This window comes from Lepidochelys kempii, chromosome 1 (genome assembly GCF_965140265.1).
Source record: "Lepidochelys kempii isolate rLepKem1 chromosome 1, rLepKem1.hap2, whole genome shotgun sequence".
Lineage (NCBI taxonomy): Eukaryota > Metazoa > Chordata > Testudines > Cheloniidae > Lepidochelys > Lepidochelys kempii.
In genome coordinates, this window is record NC_133256.1 from 220895637 (window position 1) to 220914376 (window position 18740).

At 46.0% G+C, this 18740-nt stretch overlaps 1 long non-coding RNA gene across 2 annotated transcripts; it reads right to left on the minus strand.

Moving 5' to 3' along the window:
* Positions 1 to 9172: 9172 nt before the first annotated feature.
* On the minus strand, positions 9173 to 18663 carry LOC140899500 (uncharacterized). Of its 2 annotated transcripts, none has more exons than XR_012155356.1 (3): positions 18352 to 18663; positions 13643 to 14477; positions 9173 to 11456 (listed from the first exon to the last, which is right to left on the minus strand). It is a non-coding gene; the product is annotated as an uncharacterized lncRNA (long non-coding RNA). The 2 variants fall into 2 exon arrangements; XR_012155354.1 differs by lacking the exon at positions 18352 to 18663 and adding an exon at positions 15346 to 15432.
* Positions 18664 to 18740: the final 77 nt, after the last annotated feature.

Below are 18740 nucleotides of genomic sequence, written 5' to 3' on the forward strand. Positions count from 1 at the left end.
GAATGCTTAGGGTTGACAAGACTGGGAAGAGGTAAATGTGATGCCCAAGCATGATGGTAAGGGATGAACATCTCAATTCAGTACAGCAGAAACATTAGGTAGAGCTAGTTCCCTCTTATTCATATATTTTCCCTACCTGCTGATACAGTAGCTGCTGGTTGGTGTCACAAGGACTAAGGTAAATCACTTTCTAAGTAGCCATAGTTCTGTGGATGAAACACCCTGGTTCGGAGACTCCAGAGGAAAAGTCTCTCATTCTTTCTATTTTGCTAGCTCTGGCACATATTTTTGCAACACGCAGGAGACGTGACTGAGGAACCACAGGAAACTTGCTGGCCAGTACAGACTGTATGAAAGGGAACCAGTCTCACCTCAGACTATATCCCTCTCTTATTTTTGAGCCCATGTTTCAAGTGGCCTCCTGCCTCCATTTCTCACAGCACTATCACACATCCTTAACTAGCTCTGACTACAGAGCAAGTGAGATCTCTCTGTGTCTGCCATTCCCACCACAAGGCCCCAATGTAGTTGGCATTGTGTGCACCAGTATCCCCCCAGCACAGATATATTTATAATAAAGAGATTATCTGAATTAGGGCAGGGGTTCTCAAACTTCATTGCACCACACCCCCACTTCTGACAAGAAGAATTACTACACAACCCCAGCAGAGGGGACCAAGTCCTGAGCCTGCCCAAGCCCTGCCGCCCCAGGTGGTGGGGCCAAAGCCAAAGCCCCAGCACCCTAGGCAGGGGGACTAAAGTCAAATCCCAGGGGCTTCAGCCCCAGGCAGGGGACCTGAAATCTGAGCTCTGCTGCCCAGGACTTCAGCCCTCAGGCTTCAGCTTCAGGCAGTGGGGCTCAGGCTTTGGCCCTAGGAAGTCTAAGCTAGCCCTGGTGATCCCTTTAAAATGGGGTCATGACCCACTTTGGAGTCTCAACCCACAGTTTGAGAACTGCTGAATTAGGGTAATGCCTATAAACCCCAAACAAGGATCAGGGCTCTACTAGGCTATATGCTGCACAGAGAGATACCAAACAAAAGAGCCCGTGCCCCAGAAAGCTTACAGAATGAGGGTCAGACAGGCCACATAAGGTGGACAAAACAGACAAATGGCATTGGGGAAAGCAGGAGGATGAGATAACAGAATGAAAAGGTTAGCATTGAAACTGAAGTCTCCGCAAGTGTCTTAAAGTGGATCATCCTCTCTTCCCTGCAGACGTCTTGGTAAAGCTTCCCTGCTCTTCTTGTTCTCCGGGGGAGGGGGGGGGGGCGACAGCAGCAGCAACAACAACAGTGCAGCACAGTAGCACTACTGTCTGCTGCTCCTACATGAAGACTACTGACTCTTTACATATATGCCTGTAAGAAGGGTACACTCACTCACTCACTCACTCACTCACTCACTCTGCCCTAGCAAACACTTCCACCATCTCCCCAGGGCCCTCAGCCTTTGCTGCTCGGTGACCCCGTCCAGTTCCCTCCGTCTGACCCTTTGATTGAGGGGAAGAGCGAGAGACCCCAGCCCCAGCCGTTGCCGCTGTGGATACCATCATTCCTGTCATCTAGGAGGGGTCCTATAATACATGGGTGTCTACCCCCCCCCCCAAACCGCCCACCCCGCAGCCGTGCCCATCTTACCGGGCACTCTCAGGAGAGGGAGGATCGGTGACACTGGGTAACTCGAGGGGGTGGAAGACCACGAGTGTCGAGGAAGCCCCCCCCCCGCTCTAGGCCACCAGGTAACTCAGGAGAGTGGAAGACCACGAGTGTCGAGGAAGCCCCCCCGCTCTGGGCCCAGGCTAGCCTGAACACTTCTCCCCCCTGAAAGCTGCTGTGTTATACCTTCTGATTGCGTTGTTTTGTTGCATAGTTGTTTTGTTTCCTTTGGTAATTCTGTAAGCGTTGCCAATAAATTTTCTTTCTGTTTCAAAAAAAAAAAGCCTTTGCTGCAGTCACCCTTTTTGGCCTGCGGCAGTGGGAGGAGCCAGTCCCACCCTGACCCTGTCAGCCAATCACTACCCTCAGCACCTTCTTCAATAAAAGCCTCACAGGGGGTATAGGGAACAGCCCAGGGGAAGAAGAAGGAGGGGAAAGTTGGAGTATGAGCTACAGCTTAAGCACCAGCCCCTCTGGGCCTTATCAAGTGAGCCTGGCCTGAATGTAGGGTACTGTGGTCGGATGGGGAAACTCAGGCATGGGGGTGTGTAGGGAGGGGTAATGTTCTGGAGGAAACTGAAGGAAGGGAGAGGTGCAATGTGGAGAATTTGAGGGAGTGGGAGGGGGCACTAAGGCCAGAGGGTAGGTTAATACAGTATTGGGGGTGGGATTCCCTGTTGCCAACACTAAGAGCTTGTTGGCACTAGGGAAGTGGTTGAGATTGAGCTCTGGAGTGTTAGCTAACCCTGATCTTTTCTCTAAGACAGTGGTTCTCAAGCTATGAGTTAGGACCCCAAAGTGGCTTCAACCCTGGGAATCAGGGTCAGGTTGCAGGCCCCCTGCCTGGGACTGAAGCCTTTGGGCTTCAGCTTTAGTCTACCCTGCCCTGGGTGGTGGGGCTTGGGCTTTTGACCCCTGGGTGGGTGGGGCTCAGCTCAGGTGGGATCAGGCTTCAGTCCCTTCTCCTGGGGTTGTGTAGTAAGTTTTGTTGTCAGAAGGGGGTTGCAGTGCAATGAAGTTTGAGAACCCCTGCCTTAGGATAAACTCTCGTCTCCTGCTCTTAGCTGTAAGATCACTAAACTGAGGCTCTTTCCACAAAACTCTGGGCTCCCTGGCTAACTGCTCAGCTGTGTGGGATTGACAAATTCTCCCCCATTATCTTAACATAACCTGTTACCACTGCTGGGTTGCATTGCATCTGTTTTCTTTCCCACTAAATTAGGTTTCAAACTCCAGATCCCTTCTCTTCTTCTAGATGGAGCTGGGGGAAGAGCCTATGGCCTCTGGGCTCCCGGGCTCCAGAAAAAGTAAGATCCAAGGAGACTCCTGTACAGGTGAGGAGTAACTTATAGCAGTTAAGTGACCCACCATAAGTGAACTTAAAAAGCTGGGATATCAGCACAGGTGTTGTGAGCTCTAAAGTCTGTCTTCTCTCATCTGTTTGCAGTCTGCCATGCCACAGCCTGTGTTAGGCACCCTAACCCTAAGCTCTCTGTGATGCAGAGTGCTGCTTTTTGCCCTGGGGTTCTTCCACTTTTTAAAAACAGGAAAACAAAATCCACCTGAAATGAGTGAAAACAGAAGCCAGAATTTCTCTCTTTTTCAGCTTTATCTTCCTCTCCACCGCCACAAGTGGGAGGACACCAAAAGTTAGGGGATCTGAGCAGGTGAACTGGGACTTTCATCTGAAGTATCTCTTACTGCTTAAAGGCATTTTGGGGGAGGAGAGGCTGTGAAGGCTACCTGGGTCCTGCTGTACTGTCAGGGTTGTGAGGGCGATTGGTCACTGCAGAGACAGTCTCTGCAAATCCCTGTAGCCGTTGGGTTTTGGAGGAAGTCTTCCTATTCCTATAATGAGTCAAATTGCTCCTTCCTCCCACTGGAGAGAAGTGCCAAGGGACATTGTGGTGTTTTTAGCCCCCTACATGTGTAACTCCAACATAGGGAATGAGCTAGCTCTTCACTAATGCATTGAATGGCAGTAACTGAATCCGTTTGCCTGTTAGTCTCACTCAGGAAAGCTTTCTCTTAAACATACATGATTGTAAATCAGAAGGAAGCTCACTTCCCTAGTGTGAAGGAGAGGAAACCTCATTTTTAAAGCAGGCAAACTGCAGGGAGGTGCTCTCATTCTCTATTAAATGGGCAGGGGCAGAGGGCATGTGGGCTGAGAGAAGAAGTGGTTAAAATGAGATAGTTGGGAGGGGTCATTTGTTTGAGCCCATTCCTTTCTCTTCCTGCTTTGCAACAGGATTTATGTGGGCAAAGAGCTTGGCTTAATCTGCCCTGCTCTGAGAGGTGGAAATTCTCAAGAGAGGGGAGAGAGTCTCATACGTTCATCTTTGTCTTCCCTCACTTTCTCCCACTTCTCCATCACCTCTTTCCTTCTGTCCTCTTGTCCCCCTCTTCTCACTTCCTCCTTCCCTTTGGGAAAGGGTTTGGTGGGATTTGATTTTTGGATTTAAGGCCTCAGGAACAGTCTCTAATTAGAGACTGATGCTTTGCAAGTACCAGTCCAAGGCTTTATTTCTCCCGAGGGCAGGGAATGAATCATGTCGGAACTCCCATTTTTATTCCAGCAAGCGATAGCACTATGAGTGAAAATGAGGAGGAGAAACCTAATCAGGAAGATCTTGAGCAAGATGAGTTATCACAACCATCTGAAGCCCAGAGTCCTGGCTGGGGGAAAGCCAGGCCAGAAAGGCAGCAGAGGAAGAGATGCACTAAATCCACTCATCAAGCAAGAGGGTCTAAGAAACTAAAAGTCACCCTTAATCAACAGAAACCCCTCAGGGAAGAGAGTCCCTACATATGTACAGAATGTGGGAAAAGCTTCAAGGGGCGCTCAACCTTCTTAAACCATATGAAAATTCATACAGGAGAAAAGCCCTTTGAATGTACCAAGTGTGGGAAAAGCTTCAGCAGGAAGGCAAACCTTGTGGTACATGAGAGAATTCATACAGGAGAGAGACCCTATAAATGTAAAGAATGTGAGAAAAGCTTTGGTCGGAGCTCAAATCTAATTGCACACCGTAAAACCCACATGAAAAAGAAATTGTATGCTTGTGCTGTATGTAGCAAAGGCTTCACTTGCAGCTCAACCCTTGTCCAGCATCAGAAAATCCACACGGAAGAGAAACCTTACAAATGTACTGAATGCAGGAAGAGCTTCCGTCTGAGCTCAAACTTCCTTAAACATCAGAAAGTCCATGTTGGAGAGACATCCAGTGAATGTGTAACAGGTAACTTAATTGCTTAGGTTAATCTGTATTTGCTTTATTCCCAATGGACAGGAAGTCTCGTACACAGTCCTGTGGCCTCCATTGGATTCTAAACACTTGGCCTGGCCTACCACACTCTCTGGGTTTTGTGTATATCTATGACATGTCCAACAGAGAGCCACTTAAGTAAATGCATCCATAATATCAAAGCTCTGTCTAAGGATTTAACTTCCCTTAAACTAAGCATGTGAAACTCCTAATCCATAGATAATGGAATTACCTAGCTAGCCCTCCCAACATAAACAGTGAAGATTAAAAATTTCATATTCCTGAAATTTGTAATGATAAAAAAATTAAAGCTTTTTATACAAAAGAAGTCCTCCTCTCCAAAAAGGCACAACCTCACTTCCCCTTTGCATCTTGTCATTAAGAAGAAATAGTAACAAAGGAACATCGCATCAGTTTAATCCTGATCCTAATTAAAAAGAAATTGATTCCATTTATTATGGAATAGTAATACTTACTCTGTAGTTGTATAAGACACCCAGTTGCAACAAGGGGGCCCATGTTCCAGGACACCAAAAGAAGGCATATTGCTCTCAGAATTCATAGATTCAGTCTGGTACTGAGTTAGATTTTTGTCTGTCTGATTCACTTCAAATCAGACAGGTGGCTCAAGAATCACAATAACCAAAAATGTGTTTACTAGACTTTGGGAAATCTAGCTTTTGCCACTTGGTTGGGCCCTTCCACCAGTGGGCCCTCCTGCCCCCAAAGGGGGTGGGGGGAAGGAACCACTTTACTGGACCGCTATAGCTGAGAGAAAATGAGTACACAGGGCTAAAGATTAGTTGGTTACAGTCAAATCTGAAAAATCATTATAGATGGTTAGCTCTGATGAGCTTAACATAGGTTACCAAATGATACTGGGGACGCGTGTGTGTGCTTTAAAAAGGGCCTGACATTCAGCTGTCTTGCACTGTTGGAAGTCACCTTCACTTTTGTAAAATGAGTGAAATATGCTTCCTTCCAGTCTGGAGCCAGGCACTGGAGAACTAGTGCCAAGAGCTAATCCTTGTGGATATAGGTGATCCTGTATTTACAGTTCTGCCTTATGATGCTTATCACCTAATTCATGCTAAATGTAAATGTGTGATTTACTAGTCTACATTCTTTTTACACTTAAAGTGTTTAACATACTATTTTCATTCCAATTCTATAGTATGTCATGAGGAACAACAAAGCGGTGGCGTAGAGCAAGTAGCTATGGACCAGTCAAGACTTGTACTTGAAGAATGTAAGTATAAAAAGGGTTTCTTAAGTACCATGCATAACACTTTAAATTGTAGAAATTAATACTCTTATCTTCACACAGTGAGGAGAATGAGGGACAACATGGATATGCTGCTTCTGAATCAGCAAAGTCAGCTACAGGTCCTGCAAGAGATTCAGAAACAGCTGAATGTCCTCCTCCCGGGCAATGATCTCATTAATTCAAATGTGTACAGCTTGGGACTTCTGTTGGGACAGCAGGCAGCTGCTATGGCCTCTTTGCCTTTCCCCCTTCTTCTTAACCCCAGTAATCTTCTCCCAGAAAACGCCCGGCCTTTTTCCTCTCAGATTTCATCCCAGTCATCTACTTCTGAAATTCTTGCTACCACACAACCTCCAATCTCTCAGCTTCCTGCTGCTCCGACAACTGCCTGATCCATCCTCCTTACTGTAAACATAGCAAACAAAATGTTTATATGTGCACCTGTCATTCTGATTTACCCTGTCTGAGGCAAACATGGCTTTTATATTGTATAGTTACAGTTGAAAGACCTTTCAAGTACTATAGCCCTGACCCTGCTCTTAATCTCTGAGGCATCCTTTACTGAGATGCAGTCAGTGAACATAAGAGATCAAATCAATCACACATTTGCTTACTGTAGTAAGTGGTTTTAATACCAACGATGGATTTGACCCAGGCAGCCTCTATTAACAAAGATGTTCTTCATGGAGATGCAGCTAAATAGAGCACCCTTATCTGAGGTGCTCTTGGCTAATGTGTCCCCAACTGTATGAGGTGTATTTAAGTGGCCCTTGTCTGAGATGTCTTTAAAATGCACCTTGTTGATGCACTCTTAATTTCAGCTTGCTACTCCTAAAGCATCCTTGATACTTGTGCTCTTAAATGAGGTGAATTTAACTGAGGGTTCTTAAATGTCTCTGAGCAAGGGGCTCAGAATGGAGCTGTCCTTGACACACTTAACTAAGGCTTCCTTAATTAAGGTGGGTTTCAATAAAGTGACTTGAACAGATTACCACTTAACTAAGCATCTCTACGGGCTGGCCTCTCTGATAAAGCTATACATTTTGGTGCTGTTTCTTACTCCCCAAGACTTCTCCATGAGAAAAGGCTTATAAACCTGCATTAGTTTTAATATAGCGCTCTGGTTTGTGTTTTTAAAATGTTACCATGGTTACAGGTAACAGGTAATCTGTTCTTTAAATATCCCACATTTTCCTGTATGGAAAATATGGTGCTTGTTAGTGTTTAAGTAGGTATTTAAATTTCTTTGATCTAGTTAATTAGGGTCTAGATGGTGGCATTTAATCACAGCCCCTGAGTCAGTCTCACAAGGCAAAGAGGCACAGCTTTGCAGGGAGAGCAGGCTCAGTCCCACCTTTAAGGCAGTTTTCCAGCACCCTTCGAAGTCAGCAGGAGTTGCCTCAGGCCCTAAGAGGGTACAGAAAACAGTCTGGTCATACCCCTCACCACCCTGTTGCAAAGGTTACTACCAGCACTGACACTAGACTGAAGCATTCCTGAGTATAAGGATTCCCCTTTGTCAGACCCCCATCGGAATGGCTATGGGGATAAAGAATCCCTTTGCCCTTATGGGCCTGTGAACATGCCAAGTGGGATCTCGCCCTTCATCTTTTTATTTACTTTTTAAACCTTTTTTTAAAGGTGTGTTAAAATGGCACTTCTTCACCTATCACTGTTTATTTTATAGGGCTAGATTTGACTCCCTTACTCATGTTGAGGAGCACCTCGCCCCAGCCGTGGTCGCACGGGTGCTACTCAGTCTGAGTAACGGCATCAGAATCTAGTCCATAGATACCTACAATTGTGCTTAGCAACATAAATGTGTTATCTTTGAATTATAAACACAAGTTGGTTGTGACCGCACATTGATTTAAGAGAGTCCACCCAAACCTATTTCTTTAGAGTAAGTCCATTCTTTACTGACCTCAGTTAAATAAATTTAAGCCACTTCTACATGAGAATGCAGAATATGGGTTTGCATGAGCTTTACTAAATCTTGTGTGTAAACAAGGCCTTAGTAAAAGCTTATGTCAATGGAATGTTGTCAACAGTCCATCGTAAGTGTGTAAAGCTGAATTTTATGGCTCTATACTGTGCCTCTGGTTGCAGTTTGCATAGTGATTCTGACACTTGTTTGTCTCTTGCTTTTACAAGAAAATTGTTTTTTTAATAATGGTTCTCACTTCAGTGTCTTTAAATTTCTTCAACAGTAGGGAATTAAAATGTTGCATTTTCTTAAAGTAGATAACTCTAAATCTGTCTGTGCAGTGCTTTTTCTGTCTCTTTTGTGGCCAACAAGAGAGATAAATTGTGCTTGTGAATCAATTGCTTTATTGGGGTTTGGGTATGCCACTTAAGGATCATGCTGCATGAAAAGGAGTTTTTCAGTAGCAAGGGCCTCATTTCATGGCTGCTGAATTCACTCCTTGCCCTCCCGTTGAGGGAGAGTTGGGCTCAAATATCTTTTCTTACATTGTTTAAAAAGAAAATATGGTTCTGATGCTCTGTTCTAGCAGAGTATGGTTAGATAAGGGAAGCAGGGAGACAATGGAAGTTATATGAAGCCTCCTGTGCAAGGGCATATTCCCAGTGGCCAAACGCACCAGCTTTTTGGCCCCTACCTACCAGCCAAGTAAAGAGGCTGTATTGGACCTGATGATCAGGCCCTCTGCTTCTAGCCCTCAGAGTTGTGGAAAAAACTAAAATTGAGTGTAGACTGACATAGCATTGCCTTCTCAAGTCTGCAGGCAGCTTGAAATGAGAGTTCAGAGGTGGGGACTGTATTTTTATCCCTGCTTTTGATTTTAGCACGAATACCCAGCTCCTATACTTATCCCACAATTCTGAACTACCCCCTCCCCACCCATTGCAAAAAGTCTCTTATTCAGTTGCCAAAAATCTCCAGCTTCCCCCTGCTCTAACAGTTTACATGAGTTATGAAAACACTGCAGTGCAGCCAAAGCTGAAAGGGTAGGGACAATCAAAATTTTATTTTAAAAATGAATGTACAGCACTGACTGAATTCTGTACCTACTTCAATAAACACCTCCAATTTTATAATTCCAAATGAAATGACAACAGAATTTCCAGATGTCCCAGAATCCAGGGACCTTGCCATAAAAATTATTTCCAGCTTGTATCAACATCCACAGGGTCTCTTCTATAGCAGATGCTACTAGCACCTACTCTAATAAAAACAAAGGGGAGACGCCTGAGAGCCAAGCCAGGATCTAGAATAAGTGCAAAGATGATAGACCAGAATGGGTCTACGGGAGGGTTAAACTCATACTTTATTTAATGCCTGGCAAGGAAACAGCCAGTGCTATGAGACACTAGTCGCTAAGATTCTTCAGAAGAATAAAGTGAAGCCCCTCCACATTCTTTAGGGGTTTCTCTCCATCAGGGGAGTAGCAAGGAGCAGTAGACTGGTTTCAGTCACTGCATTTGTGCTTTCTGCTCATCCTGTTCACAAGCTATACCTTATATCAGTGATACAGAGACTGAGTCTTGGGAGCTGCAAGTGGCTCTTTAATGTGTCTCTTGCAGCTTTTTGCACTACATGATATTAAAATAATGTGTGATTTAATTCTTACCCAATCAGGACGCTTTTACTATGTTATTAGCCAATTGTAGAATACATGGTCAGTCATTTTGCTGTGAGAATATTATATACGGTAAATGAAACAATGAATTCACACTACTGTGGCTCTTCTAGGTAACATTGATCATTAATTTGGCTCCTAAACCACTGAGGTCTGAGTATTCCTGCCTCATACATACACAAGTAGGATAAAATCAATAGTGCAGCGCTCTACCATCACAGTATCAGTTGGGTCCACCAGGGTCTCAGCTCAGTCCTCCTTGGCCAGGACCTGGCCCCCATCGAGGTTCTTCATGGCCATGGATTGGGTTAGGAACTGGGGCTGGTAGTCTATTCCCAAGGCTTGGGCCTCAGCAGAGTTCTCCATGTCTGGGATCTCAGCATGGGTCTGGGCCTCTGTTTCCACAACCTAGGCTTCAGGGGAGTTCTTGATGTCCTGGTACTCCATTCCCAGGGTCTGGACTTCAGCCAAGCTCTCCATGTCCGGTGTCTGAACACGGGCCTGGACCTCAGCTAAATTCTCTGCGTCTGGGGTCTGGGCTTGAGCTAAGTTCTTAACATCTGTGCCAAAGGTCTGAACCTGGGCCTCAGCTGAGTTCTCCATGTCCAGTGTCTGAACATGGGCCCAGGCCTTTGTTTCCTGGGCCTCAGGGGAGTTCTCCTTGTGTGGGCACTGGGCCTGGTACTTCAGTCCCAGGGTCTTGACCTTTAGTGGATTCTTCACATCCAGGATCCTTGTTTTTACAAGAGGTTTTTTTATGACTGATGCCTCCATCCAGGCAGGGTACAGATGGGGTGTTTCCCCCGTGTGGCAGTTTCTATGGTGCTTTGTCAGATTGGACTAGGTGCTGAAGCTTTTCCCACACTGGGGACAGGGGTAGAGTCTCTCCCCATTGTGAGTCCTGTGGTGTGTGGTGAGATGTGATTTGTGAAGGAAGCTCTTTCTGCATTCCAGACAGAGGTAGGGTCTCTCCCCTGTGTGGCTTTGCTGGTGGATATGGAGATTGCAGAGCCAGCTGAAGCTCTTCCCACACTCAGGACAGAGGAAGGGCCTCTCTCCCATGTACATTTTCTGGTATCTAGTCAGGTGCGCAGGTTGACCAAAACTTTTTCCACACCCAGGACAGTGGTAAGGTCTCTCACCAGTGTGGGTTCTCTGATGTCTTATAAGGTGTGATGGGCAACTGAAGCTTTTATAGCAGGCAGGACATTAATAGAGGGTCTCCTTTCTGTGGACTCTCCCATGGGCTGCGAGCTCCTGCTTCAGCCTGAAGCTTTTCCCACAAGCTCTGTACTTACAGGATTTCCTTCACATGTGGTTGCTGTTCTCAGAGCTTTTCAGGTCCCTCTGCTCCTTGAGGTTTTCCTTATATGCATAAGTAGTACATGGTCTCTTGCTTTTCTCAGGTGTCTGCTGCACAAGGAGAGTGGGAGTCCTCCCAAAGGAAAGTGAAAGGGGATTCAGGGTCTCTCTCTCTCATCCTCCATTGGCTTTTTTTTTTTTTTTTTTTTTTGACACTGTAACCTATGCTGCCTCCTGCAGACCACTCTCTGGGAAAAGCGCTCTGCTGAGTGCTTCAGTAACAGAATGCCAAGCACCAGATCTTCAGGACCCTCTACAGGATGCTCCTTCTCAGTTCTGCTCTGGATCCTATCACCTGCTGGATTGAAAGGGGAATCCAGACATTAGTCTAGTGCAGCCCCACCTCACTCCTCAAAGCAGTGCTTGCCCCTGGCACCTAGGAACTCCAGTAGATTTGACTCGATCTGCTGTGCTCAGAAGATGAGATATGTGAACCACAGATGGGGTGAGTGAACAGTGGGTAAGCATAGGAAAAAAGTGAATGGGAAAAGCATGGGCAGGGGAAGGTTTAAAAGGGGCAGAGGCAAAAGGAAACAATAAGAGGAAAGACCAGATGATGGAGGGAAGAGAGAAGTGGGGTGTGTGTGTGGAGAGAAGAACAGATTAAGATAGGGAGGGAATATGTGGGGAGTTTGATATAGAAAAGTGGAAAGACACTAAGAAGAATTAAGCACAAAAAAAAGTGGTTTTAAATTAAAACCAAGAGAAAATACTGAAAGGAACATAAAAATGTTCTGAAATGCAGCAGCATTGTATATTTACCCATATAAGTTATAAACAGTTCCTTGGAGACCATCTCTCAACCCTCTAGTGATGTGGGGGCCATAGAGCAAGAATTTTGACCCAGATCTGTCTCTGAACGTGAAAAGCTTCAGCAGCAGAGTTTGCTGGAAAGTCAACATGTATTCTGATCATGATATTGCACCTCAAGGGCAAGGAGAGCAGTTTGTCAGAGTCACTATTCCTGGCCCATGCCAGGCTGGAGGGGGTGAGGGTTTGTGTGTACCTGTGTTTCCAGTGGGAAGGGAAAAGAGACAAACTTCAAGTTGCTTATCTGGTGTGATTTTTCACAATACTGGGGAGATGAAATGCCATCACAGAGCTAAAGGAGTGCCCTAGAAGTATAAAGAAAAGGAGTACTTGTGGCACCTTAGAGACTAACAAATTTGAGCATAAGCTTTTTGTGAGCTACAGCTCACTTCATTGGATGCATTCAGTGGAAAATACAGACTAAGACGGCTGCTACTCTGAATCCTAGGAGTATGGCTCCAGCACCCTCTGAGGCCACATGGTTTATGAAGTAGCTAATTCAAGAAGCCACATGTACTCCCTCTGGTTATGCACACCAAATGCTGAAGCAAAAGGCTGGGAGAGAATGCTTCCCTGCTGTAGGGACAGTGCAGCAAGGGGGGCCTGCTTTGGAAAATCCAAATTCTGCTAAAACCAGCTCTATCCCTTATTACTATAGTATTCCCAACCCCACACCTTGTAAAATTATGAGTCAGATCTCCAAGGAGTCAGATCTTTTTAAAAAAATTGTGATTTTTAAGCCAGATTAATACTACATTGTTTTTCTTTTGCCAAACAACAATAAATTACACCTCTGGCTGTGGAGGGGAACTCCACTTATCCTGACCTAACCCCTGGGGAAGCTGCCATTCTATCCCTCTCTATTTCACTATCCAGTCTCCTTTCCCACATCTTTCCCTGCCCCATCCAGTCCACTGTGCTAGTCGTATTCTCCCTCCATATATTTCCTTCCTTTCACCTCAGTCTCCCACCCCTCAAGTCTTCATTCTCCATATTTTCCTGCACCTCACCCTCAAGTCACCCTCCTTGGTCCTGTATAGTTTTCAAACTCTAGAATGCCAGGAGGGTGGAAAGGGGGAGCCATCATCACTGAGGGCAGCCTCGCTTCAGTCCCACTCATAACCCATGAGAGACGACGGCCATCTTTACTAAGGCTAATCTCACTTCCATATCCAAATGCTGTAGGAAAGTGGCAGTCACCTTAAGGCAAGGCAGCTTTCAATTCAAAACATGGGAAAGGGGATGTCCACTGCCAGAAATCAATAAGGTTTGCTTGGAAGCCATGATTAACATCTGCCACGAGAATAGGCCGAATTCTCATAGCAGTACTGCACAAAAAACACAGGCAGCAGCTGCCAGCTCCTGCTGATCAGAAAACAACAAAAAACCATGCTTCTCCACCAGGTTTCCATTCTGTATTGTTCCCTAACCTGAGATGTGCACTCCCATGCTCTATCCCCCATGAGACCCTCTTCTGTTGTAGGTTGTCTCTAAAGCACAGGCCCCATAACACAGCCAGTTCCCTTTCATTCTTCCATCCTACAATGATATCTCATTCATAATGAAAGTGGCAGCTGCCATGACAGCAAACAGAACTCACGATGGCTTTGTTCAAACCACAGCTTTTTAATTCACTCATTGATAGTTTCTGAGATGGCTTAATTTATTTCTCACCTGTGCCAACTTCTCTTGGTATTTCCCTTTCTTTGGCATCCTGACAATCTGGGATGCAAGGCTCTTCCTCTTGTTCCATCTGAGAGTTCACATCAGGTTTTGGAGTCTCAAATCCTGCCCATGGGAAAACAGTCCAGGCAATACCATGGTTTGTTATGTATTTGTTGAGCATTTATTACAAATAAAGTATCATAGCTGTGAACCCAACCTGCTCTTTCATGGAGACAGGGATTACAGAATCCCAACAGATGAGATTATGTCCACAGAAACCCACTAAGGAAGTAAAATGTGTATCTGAAGACTGAAGTTGTTTTGTTTCCCTGTTGGAGACTCAAGGATATCCACACATGGGGGACTAGGTAAGTCATGAGCAGTGCAAATGTTAATACTCTTACCGATTTCTCAAAGTCAAGCAGCTTCAGAGTGAGGATTAGTCCCACGGAGGGTGGATGGGGCACTTCTATGATTGTACTCCACAGCTAAACCACAAGGATGGGGCTGAGGTGTGACTACAGATCACCTCCTCCGATTAAAAGGGCAATTCAGGAAAAAAAAATGGTTGCATGGCAGTGACTGTCTCTCTCACAAAGTTTCTAGGGACCACAAGGACCGAGCCCTTAGAAATCCAAGAGAAGAACCGTGAGCCACAGTTTAACAAGTTCTTGGGAGACCACACAGCTTTTAAGTAATCAGGGGAAATTAATCTTTACCCAGAGAGAACAGTCTTCAAAGTCTCCTGCATGACATCCCTGTAGAGCTCCCTCTGCCTTTTGTCCAGACGACCGCACTCCTCCTTGGTGAAATACACAGCCACATCTTCCAATGTCACTGGAATCTGAAACAGGTGTACCCTGTTCAATATATGCATAGTCAATGACAATCCTGCTGCTCAGTCACAGGCTGTACAGGCACAGGGTCAATCTAATTAGGGTTGTGGTTTGGTTCTTTGTGATGAAGTGGAAGAAGAGAAGAACCAAACCATAGTGGGTTGGGCCCATAGTGTTAGGAGTGGTACAAAAGAGGGGAGGGAGTGTGTGCATGGGGGATAAAAAGGGAGACAGGACAGGTTAGGGAAAAATGTGTTGGGAAAAGAGAATGAAGAAGACAGAAGTGGGGGAGGGTCAGGTTGAAGAATAAGGAGAGAGATGGAGATTTAGAAAAATTCAGATGCAAAGAAGTCACCACATTAAGAGTCACTTGAAATAAAATTAGATGTGGGGGACAGACTATTTCTCTCTTTACCTTCTCCCTCGATAGCTTTTTTCCTTCTCTTTGCTTTGGAAATAGTATACTTTCTCCGCTCTCAGGTCAGCTCTTCATGGGCTCAAGCTTGGACCATCAAGACCATTTTCAAAGTACCACTAGCATATTCCTCTTCAACCCACTATCACATTCCCTGACAGAAAATTAGGCTTCCCCTCCCCATGGCTATCATCTGATAGCACTCTGCCAGGGACTCAAGAACTGAAGGCTCAAGAAAGTAAATAAGCTGGCAATATTCTGTCGTAGTCAGAACTCTTCTAGACATGAGTATTCAACCAATATAAAATAAAATTAGTGGGTTCACCTCAGGTGGTAACAGAATTGTTTAGAGTTCAAAAATTCTTTATTTTACACATTCACTAACAATCTCTCCCTCACTCTCTCCATCATCTCACCTCTCTCCTCTTCACTCCTCTGAATTAACATTCAGTGATCCTTACCTTTTGCCCACATTTCCCAATCTCCTGATGAATTAGGTGGAAATCCTCTACCAGGGCAATAACCTCCTCACATGTTTCTGGATGAAGTCTCTGGACCCATGTCTGGATTCCCTCAGGCAAGATGGTCAGGAATTGCTCAAGAACCAGCCGCTCGATGATATGCTCCTTTGTATGGATCTCCATCTGCAGCCACAGATGGGAAAGTTCACAGTCGGCTGTAAACCTTTTGGGGTCCTTCTGCTTCCTGACAGCAGAACTGTCTAAAGTGTTTGTGGTGCTTCTCCATGCTGATGCCGTACTGTTGCAGGGTGGCTTCCTTCTCATTACGGGAGTCAACTGTCCCAGACAGTTGACTCTATCATAAAGGGATAGAGTGGGTGCATTTTCTGCTTGCTCTATTTCCGCTGCTGGTCAATGGCTGAATATGGCTTGCTCCTCCATCTTTACTTCAGATTGCACCACTCACTCAGTTTGGCAGTGCCTGTAACTGAAGGCCCACAGATGCAGTTACTCACTGCTGCATGTCTGCTGTCTGTCTTTGTGAGGTTACTCCAGCTTGGGCCTATGCTCTAGTTGTCTCACTTCTAAATCTCACTTGTATGCTTGGTGAAAAACATTCATCCTTAGCATCCCACAGTTACGATCAGCTCCACTGACCATTTCCTGCTGTGCAAACCATTTGTGGTGGATTGATGATTTGTAGGCTTGCACATCACACTCTGGAGATGAACTATTTAAACAAATCTAGATGGCTTTACTGGTCCAAGTGAAATTCACTAGCAAGAGGTGCTTCCTGCAGGCTTCAGGGAGGAAAGAAACAAAACTGAGAAAAGGAATGATACATTCAGAATCAGAGCAGGTTTCAGAGTAGCAGCCGTGTTAGTCTGTATTCGCAAAAAGAAAAGGAGTACTTGTGGCACCTTAGAGACTTGGAGCTGTAGCTCACGAAAGCTTATGCTCAAATAAATTTTAGGCTCTAAGGTGCCACAAGTACTCCTTTTCTTTTTGAGAATCAGAGCAGGCTCTCTCACGCACCCAACTCCAGGGAACCACAGAGAAGAAAGAGCTAATCTGCCTCCAGTGATGGATTTCTGTTTCTTACTTTCACAGACTGCAAGAGGTTCAGCTCCATCAGTCTCTCTTCTGGATCTCTCAAGACAGCACTGAAATGATAAAAAGCCAGAGGCCCATAGCCTTCATTTAAATAGCCAGAACTTCATTTCACTTACACTAGAGAAAATCAAGAGCAACTCTACAGCACTCAATGGAGTCGCATCTGCATAAAACAGATACAAGAGGAGAATCATGCACATAGCATATAGAGGCATGTAACTCACAACTTTAAATTTCTAAGTGGTCTGTCCACGCTCCTGCTGTGGACCCTCCACTTTGGAGATCAGTTTTAGTCCAAGCATCTGCTATTACAGGACGAGCCTCTTGCACACTCTGCTCTCTCATGAAAACTTCCCATTAAACACTTACATTGCGGTAACACCGAAAGGCCACAACTAGGTTGGGCCCATAGTGTTAGGAGTGGTACAAACATGCCATAAATGACAGTCCTTACCCCCAAAAGACATTTGTTCTTTTCTGATTGGTTGTTTTCTTTAATCTAAATGAAAAGCAATTCAGAGGGCAAGTGTGTGTATAGAAAGAGAGCAGAGAAAGGAATTAAAGGAGCAGAGAAAATGGGATGGGGCGAGAGTTGGGAGGCAAACAGAAAACTGGTCTGAAGGTGGAAGAGAAAAAAGGGATCGGAGGGGACCTGCTGTACTTTAAGGGGAAAGCACAGAAGGGAAAGCATAAGAGAGAGAACTACCTTAAGTCCTGTAATGGGTCCCAGTTCCTGTTCCTAAAGCTCCCAGCAGTTACTGCTTGCTAGCTCTCCCTCTCCTGGCTCCAACTGAGATGGCTGTAATGAGTCCCCATAGCCCCCAAAAGTTAGGAGACAGATTTTTTACAAGGAGTCTCCTGATTCTTTAGTCTTCAGTGTATGTCTACTGCCCCACCAGTGGTGTGATCAGTTCAGCTTGAAGATTCAACCTTACAGTAAATGCACACACAAGAGTATAAGCCACTTCCCTGGCTGCTTAGAGGGGAACTCCACTAATCTTCCCCTTAGCTCTGGGATGGGACAGCTGCCATTCTTCCCACCCCAATCCCTCTGCTTCCTCCATCCACAACCTCTCAGCCCCTCTCTTCTATCTCCTTCCTCTACCTGTCCCCACTGTTCTTCTCTTTCCTCCTTCTCTTTCCCCTTCTGCGGTCTCATATTTTTCCACCCTGTCCCCACATTCCCTTCCCTCAAAGTATCCTTCCCTACCCCCCAAGCTTCTCCTGTCCCCCACATTCTCCTGTCCTCCAGCATCCCCATGATTCCCCAAAACACTCCAAGCTGATTGGCACATTGTCTCTCTGTGTGTCCCCTAGATGTTCACCTGCTCCTCAATGAACTTCTCCGCCTCCTGACAGCACAGTGTCTGGCATCTTCAGTGACAGTAGCCTTGCCTTTAGTCCCCCTGCATACACTCTAAAGTGGTGGCCATCTGTACTAAGGGGAGCCCTGCATTAGTCCTGCTGAGAACAGGAGACAGTGGCCACCCTATAAAAGGGCAAGACTTCAACCCTAGTTCATGAGAGGCTTTGAAGCAAAAACACCCATTTCCCACCCCACACAATTCCTTCTCTAAAAGAGATCTTTCTGAGAGGTATACTATCTCACCGTCAGGCAAGAGGGGCAAAGGGGTGGATGCCCTCCCTACCTCCACTCCCAAATCCCTGCATCCCCCTTGCAGGAGACCTCAGCATGAAGGAGAAGCAGCTGAAAAAAGGCACATGTGTAAAGTGCTTGCAATTCCATAGACAAGTCGAGAGATCCAGGCAGAACTTCCCTGCTCAAGGCTCAAGCTATTGCACTCAGGGCAGAAATCTCTTTCCCCCTCGCCCCCTAGACCTGGACTACCAACGTCAGGCTCCCCATTCGGTTTAGAAAAGCCCCTGACCCACCTCAGGCCCCCACTACGAGCTGCCCCTGAGCTGGCTCCCTCTGGCTTGTCTTCTCTTGTCTCTGCCAGCGGCGGTTCAGCCCTGGGTCCCCTTTCTGTGCTGGCTGGGACTGGGTACTGGCAGGGATTTCTTGCCTCCCTGCTGTTCCATTCTGCAGCCCTCCTGCGACTCTCTCTGCTGTCTCCCCTTAGCCCAGGCTCACCTCGCTGGGCTGGCAGCACGTGGGACCAGGGGAATCTGGGGCCGATGCTTCTTTGGAAACGGATTCAATCATGCCACTCTACTGCGGCAGTGGGCTACGTTACACGTGAGGAGGACGGAGCGTTGGGGACAGGAAGTTCCTTTTATATTAATTTTCCCCCTTGCTGTAGTTCCTGGTCCTCTCCACA